Source organism: Panthera uncia, chromosome D4 (genome assembly GCF_023721935.1).
Source record: "Panthera uncia isolate 11264 chromosome D4, Puncia_PCG_1.0, whole genome shotgun sequence".
NCBI lineage: Eukaryota > Metazoa > Chordata > Mammalia > Carnivora > Felidae > Panthera > Panthera uncia.
In genome coordinates, this window is record NC_064807.1 from 602,762 (window position 1) to 609,338 (window position 6,577).

General features: G+C 39.1%; 1 protein-coding gene across 3 annotated transcripts in view; it reads left to right on the plus strand.

The window, feature by feature from the left end:
- The window catches only part of CENPP (centromere protein P), a 228,303-nt gene that overhangs the window by 107,576 nt on the left and 114,150 nt on the right, over positions 1-6,577 (plus strand). The gene's annotated exons all lie outside the window — the stretch shown is intronic.

Sequence of the window (6,577 nt, forward strand, 5' to 3'; positions counted from 1 at the left end):
GAGAGAGAGGCAGAGTGCGAGCAGGGGAGGGGCAGAGAGGGAGACACAGAATCCAAAGCAGGGTCCAGGCTCTGAGCTGTCATCACAGAGCCCGATGTGGGCCTCGAACCCACAAACCTTTGAAATCATGACCTGAGCTGAAGTTGGATGCTTAACTGACTGAGCCACCCAGGCGCCCCTTGCTTGCAAGATTGTATAGTCTTGTGAGGATACTTAGATATTCTATAAGTATATAAAGCATAATTCTGCTTGTCCATTTTTCAGATATTCCATTCCTTTGTTTTCCTAATTCCTATTAGGAAATTAGGAATTTCCTATTTTTTATTAGACCATGTGTGACTGCTTCTAGGTAGATGCCCTTGTTCACCTTTTTTTAAAAGATTTATTTTGAAGTGATCTGTACCCAATGTGGGCTTCAACTTATAACCCCCAAGACCAAGAGTCACATGCTCTAACAACTGAGCCAGCCGGGTGCCCCCATCATGTGTTTAACTTTTTAAAATATGAAAGTAGTGTTTAAGATTATTTTTTTTAATGTCTATTGTCTGTATTTTCAGGCTTGCACAGTATATTAGAATAAGACTGCCCTCCCATGGTGAAAATTCGGTAATTGTCTAATAAATTTAAGGGGCTCTTTTTTTTTTTTAATTTTTTTTAATGTTTATTTATTTTTGAGAGAGACAGAGATAGAATGCGAGTGGGTTAGGGGCAGAGAGAGGTGGGGACACAATTGGAAGCAGGCTCCAGGCTCTGAGCTGTCAGCACAGAGCCCGATGTGGGACTCGAACTCACGGGCTGTGAGATCATGACCTAAGCTGAAGTCGGACACTCAACCAACTGAGCCACCCAGGTGCCCCAATGGGCTCGTTTTGGGGGGGAAAATTTAGAAATATGTATCTTTTTTAAGGTATGTGAATTAGAGATAGGCTATTCTGTGGTCTCAAAATGGGCAGAGACAGTAGACTCCCCATAGCTGTAGGGTCACAGTGACTAACCAGCCCCAGAGGCTAGTCCGCACAGCTTGTCGTAAGTCACGGGTCTTAAGTGTCCTGTTCTCTCTGGGGAAACAGTTTGCTCATCTGAGGACCTTGAGTGAGGCTGTTTCTAGTTGCAAAGTTCTCTTGGTCCCTTTGCTCCGGGTGCCACTCCATCTTTGTCCTTCTGTTTCTTGGGGGTTACCGTTTTATAGCCAACCCTTTCCTTCAGTCCCATGTTCGAATTCTTAAGAGTCACCTTGGAGACTTAGTCCAACATCCTCTGTGTTTTCTGTGGAATTATATAGTATTGCTGCAAGTACCCTTTAGGTGAGAGGAACACTTTGGTTTCTTCAAGGTGTTGAAATGATTAGGCATATGGGTGAGAGGGGGATTTACAGACCCAGGAAGCAGAACTGCCCTTATGTTTCTCAGGTTAGCAGTTATTCAGCAAATTTATAAAAAGAAACTTTTAAGGAGTGAGCTGTGCTGCTGGTGGCCAAGTTCTGATTGGAGGAAGGAGTTAATGAATGGATGTTTGCTGGGGTGGGGAGGGAGGAGGGGGAGGTGGAAGTGTGGCCTGGGAAGGGCTTGGACGAGCCTCTGGGGTGGTGAACATAGTTTGCATCCTGATCTGCTTCCAACAAAAGGTGCTAAGACAGCTGGATATCCACATCATACCACATGCAGAAATGAACTCAAAATGGAACACAGACCGAAGTGTAAGAGCTAAAACTGCTGAATATTAGGAGAAAACATGGGTGTCAGTTTTTATGACCTTGGATTACACAGCGGTTTCTCAGCTGTGACACTAAAAGCACAAAAAACAAAATAAATTTAATTAAAATCAAAATTTAATATTTTTTAATGTTTATTTTTGAAGGAGTAGAAGTGAGGGAAGGGCAGAGAGAAGGAGACAAAGGATCTGAAGCGGGCTCTGCACTAACAGCAGAGAACCTGATGTGGGGCTTGAACTCGTGAACCGTGAGATCATGACCCTAGCTGAAGTCAGACACTTAACCGACTGAACCACCCAGCTACCCCTTGAGATTTTTTTTCTATCTTGAAGTCCTTAATAAACCCAGTAAGTTGTCATGATTCATCTGTTTCCAAACTTTAATGGATTTCAAGTGAGTAATATTTTATATTCACCATAAAATGGGTTTGTGGCAAAAAACTTTGGTTGTTTATAATTGTTATTAGTGATTTGTTTATTTGTAAACTTATAACCAAAAATGGTTAACAGCTGTGGGATGAAGAACAAACATTAACAACAGGAAAGTTATTGCAGTGATTTCAGGAATCATTTCCAGCAGTTTGAAATTTTTTGTTCTTTTTTAGAAAAAGGTTAACTTAGGGGCGCCTGGGTGGCTCAGTCGGTTGGGCGGCCGACTTCGGCTCAGGTCATGATCTCACGGTTCGTGGGTTCGAGCTCCGCGTCGGGCTGTGTGCTGACAGCTCAGAGCCTGGAGCCTGCTTCGGATTCTGTGTCTCCCTCTCTCTCTGACCCTCCCCCGTTCATGCTCTGTCTCTCTGTCTCAAAAATAAATAAACGTTAAAAAAAGGAAAAAAAAGAAAAAGGTTAATTTAGCTACTTTAAATTCTGCTACTGAGATAATAGACTGATTTGTTTGTTTAGGTAATTTCTTTTTGTTTTTTTTGTTTTTAATTTTTTAATGTTTATTCATTTTTGAGAAAGTGTGTGCATGTGCATATGTGCACATGAGCAGGGGAGGGGCAGAGAGAGAGGGAGACACAATCCGAAGCAGGCTCCAGGCTCTGAGCTGCCAGCACAGAGCCCGATGCAGGGTTCAAACTCATGGACCGTGAGATCAAGACCTGAGCTGAAGTCGGACACTCAACCCACTGAGCCACCGAAGTGCTGTTTAGGTAATTCTAACCTTATGAATTTGATTATTAATTTCAAGACCTGGATTTTTACAATTTCAGTGAACTTTGACTTTTCTTATGTTCTTGTAAGTGACATGATATCACAGTTTTATTTTTATGATACATTGTAGTAAAATGGGTTATTGATATCATTGGAACTTTAGAATATTTTAATTTTAATATGATTATCAATGTAATACAATCTCTTTAAGGACATCACAGTCTTTAATTTTTCTCATCAGTCAGTAATTGTCCAGTATAACAGTTACTCATATTTTATGAAACTTTATGGTTTACAAATCATTTTCACATACTTTGTTTTTGTAACTGATGTATAGTCGACATACACTGTTATATTAGTTTCTGCTGATTGGACAAGTCTTTACAGCACTCAGTGTTCAGTGTGGTAAACATACTGGTCATCTGTCATCACACGTTACTGCAGTATCATTGACTATATTCCCTGTGACTTACTTATGTTATAACTGGAAGTTTGCACCCTTAATCCCCCCACCCACATCTCCTCTGGCAACCACTAGTTTGTTCTTTGTATTTAAGTCTGTTTGTTCTTTTGTTTGTTGGTTTGTTTTGTTTCTTAAATTCCACATATAAGTAGTCATGTAGTATTTACCTTTCTCTAACTCATTTCACTTAGCATCATACCTTCAGGGTATATTCATATTGTCACTAATTGCACGTTTTCATTCTTTTTTATGGCTTAGTAGTATTCATCTGAGTAGTATTCAGCCATAAAAAAGATGTATACACCACATCTTCTTTAGCTGTTCATCTATGGATGGACACTTGGACTGCTTCTGTATCGTGGTTATTGTAAATAATGCTGCAGTAAATGTATGGGTGCATCTATCTTTACAAATTAGCGTTTTCATCTTCTTTGGGTAAACAACCAGTAGTGGAGTTAACTGGTTCATACGGTATTTCTGTTTTTAATTTTGAGGGACCTCTATACTGTTCTCCACACTGGCTCCATGAATTTACATCCCCTCCAACAGTGCATGAAGGCTCCTTTTTCTCCACATCCTCCTCCACACTTATTATTTCTTGTCTTCTTCATCGTAGCCATTTGGGCAAGTGGGAAGTGATACCTCATTGTGGTTTTGATTTGTATTTCCCTGATGATGAGTGATGTTGAGCATCTTTTTATGTGTCTGTTGGCATCTGAATGTCCTCTTTGGAAAAATGTCTCTTCAGACTCTTGCCCTTTTTTAAATCAGATGTTTGCTTTTTTCGTGTTGAGTTGTATAAGTTCCTTATATATTTTGGATACTAACCCTTTATTGGATATGTCATTTGCACATCTCTCCTCCTGTTCAATAGGTTGTCTTTTAGTTTTGTTAATGCTTTCCTTCGCTGTGCAAATGCTTTTTATTTTGGTGTAGTCCCAGTAGTTTATTTTTGTTCTTGTTTCCATGGCCTGGGGAGACATATCCATAAATATGTTGCTATGGCCAATGTTCAAGAGATTATTTGTCTATGTTTTCTTTTAGTTTTATGGTTTTGGGTCTGACATTTAGGTCTTTAATCTATTTTGAGTTTACTTTTGTGTATGGTGTAACAAACTGGTCCAGATTCTTTCTTTTGCACGTTGCTGTTCAGTTTTCCCGGTACCGGTACCATTTATCGAAGAGACTGTCTTTTCCCCATTGTATATTCTTGCCTCCTTTGTAGTAGACTGATTGACATATAAATATGGGTTTATTTCTGAGCTCTCTATTCTGTTCTATTGATCTATGAGTTTTGTGCTAGAACCATACTATTTTGATCACTACAGCTTTGTGTAGTTTACCTTGAAATCTGGTGTTGTGGTACCTGCAGCTTTTTTCTTTCTCAAGATTACTTTGGCTATTCATGGTCTTCTGTGGTTCCATACAAATTTTAGTATTATTTTTTCTCATTCCTTGAAAATTCACATACATTTTGTCATTCAATCTCATGGCAACATAACTGATCAGTATTGTCACCACTGCCCTTTGCAGATGAGGAGACTGGCTCAAAGAGATATTGACTTGCCAGAGCTATAAATGGAGCTGGATTTCTGGGTTTGTTCTTCCAACTCAAACTCTGTATTCCTGGGCTCATCCTGTTATGTCACTACTGGTGGTTAACTTTTATTATCTTAATCACACTTGGATCTTATCCCTACAGCTTTATAAACAAAACTAACTGTTTGCTTTAGGTTTCCAAACTTGGGTCAGAGTTTAGAAATTAAGTAAATTTCCTATAAAGCATTATTCTCAACCAGCTGCAATTTGACACTGGCGTCTCCTGGGTAGAGACTTTCCACACCCCCCACCCCCTACCAGTACAGTCCAGCCCAGGATGCCAGCAGTGCCAAAGTTGGAGACCCTCACTAGGAAAAACAAGACCTATTTACCCATTCCTGACCTGGATTTTCAAACCCTCCACCCCATCTTACATACATGTAATATTTTTCTGCTACCCTCAAAATTACTTAAAATCTAGTTTTGGGGGTGATTTAAGATAAAGCATTATCTTTCATAACAGGCATAATTTGGAGTATTTCAGTAATGTTACTATGAAAAAGCATTAATACTGTGCCAAAAGTGTCATATATAAATTAGAGTTTTCTGAAAAATAGTTTATGTTACTGGGCAGGAGGAGAAAAATTAAACCAAAGCACAAATATTTTACTTCAAGCCAATATTTTAATTTTTTTTATTTTCTAGTTTTGCCTATGTTGAATGTGAATAAAAAATAGATAAAGGATTCTTTTATGCAGAGCTTTTAGTTCCTTTGTGTTTTGTTTACTATTCTGCCTGTTCATTTATACCAGCTGGGTTTTCAGAGTTGTTCAGTTTGTCATATTTGAGTAGACAGTTTTTATAGAATGGACAGTACCCATCTAGGCTCTTCCAACTGAGGTCTTAGAAGGGACATCTTGAAAGTACTCCTTACAATAAAGAAATTGTGGTTTATATACACAATGGAATACTACGTGGCAATGAGAAAAAATGAAATATGGCCTTTTGTAGCAACATGGATGGAACTGGAGAGTGTGATGCTAAGTGAAATAAGCCATACAGAGAAAGACAGATACCATATGGTTTCACTCTTATGTGGATCCTGAGAAACGTAACAGAAACCCATGGGGGAGGGGAAGGGAAAAAAAAAAAGAGGCTAGAGTGTGAGAGAGCCAAAGCATAGGAGACTGTTAAAAACTGAGAACAAACTGAGGGTTGATGGGGGGGTGGGAGGGAGGGCAGGGTGGGTGATGGGTATTGAGGAGGGCACCTTTTGGGATGAGCACTGGGTGTTGTATGGAAACCAATTTGACAGTAAATTTCATATATTAAATAAAAAAAATAAAAAAATTAAAAAAAAAAAAAAAAAGAAAGTACTCCTTACATACAAGGTGACATTGTCATATAACGCAACAATTGACATATTGTTGAAAGCTTATAATAACTGAGATAATAAACAATGTGAATTACAGATTTATGTAAACACTTTGCTTTTTCGTAGAGGTTTTATAATGCGGTAATAATCATTAATTTTTTTTTTTTAATTTTTTTTTTCAACATTTTTAATTTATTTTTGGGACAGAGAGAGACAGAGCATGAACGGGGGAGGGGCAGAGAGAGAGGGAGACACAGAATCGGAAACAGGCTCCAGGCTCCGAGCCATCAGGCCAGAGCCTGACGCGGGGCTCGAACTCACGGACCGCGAGATCG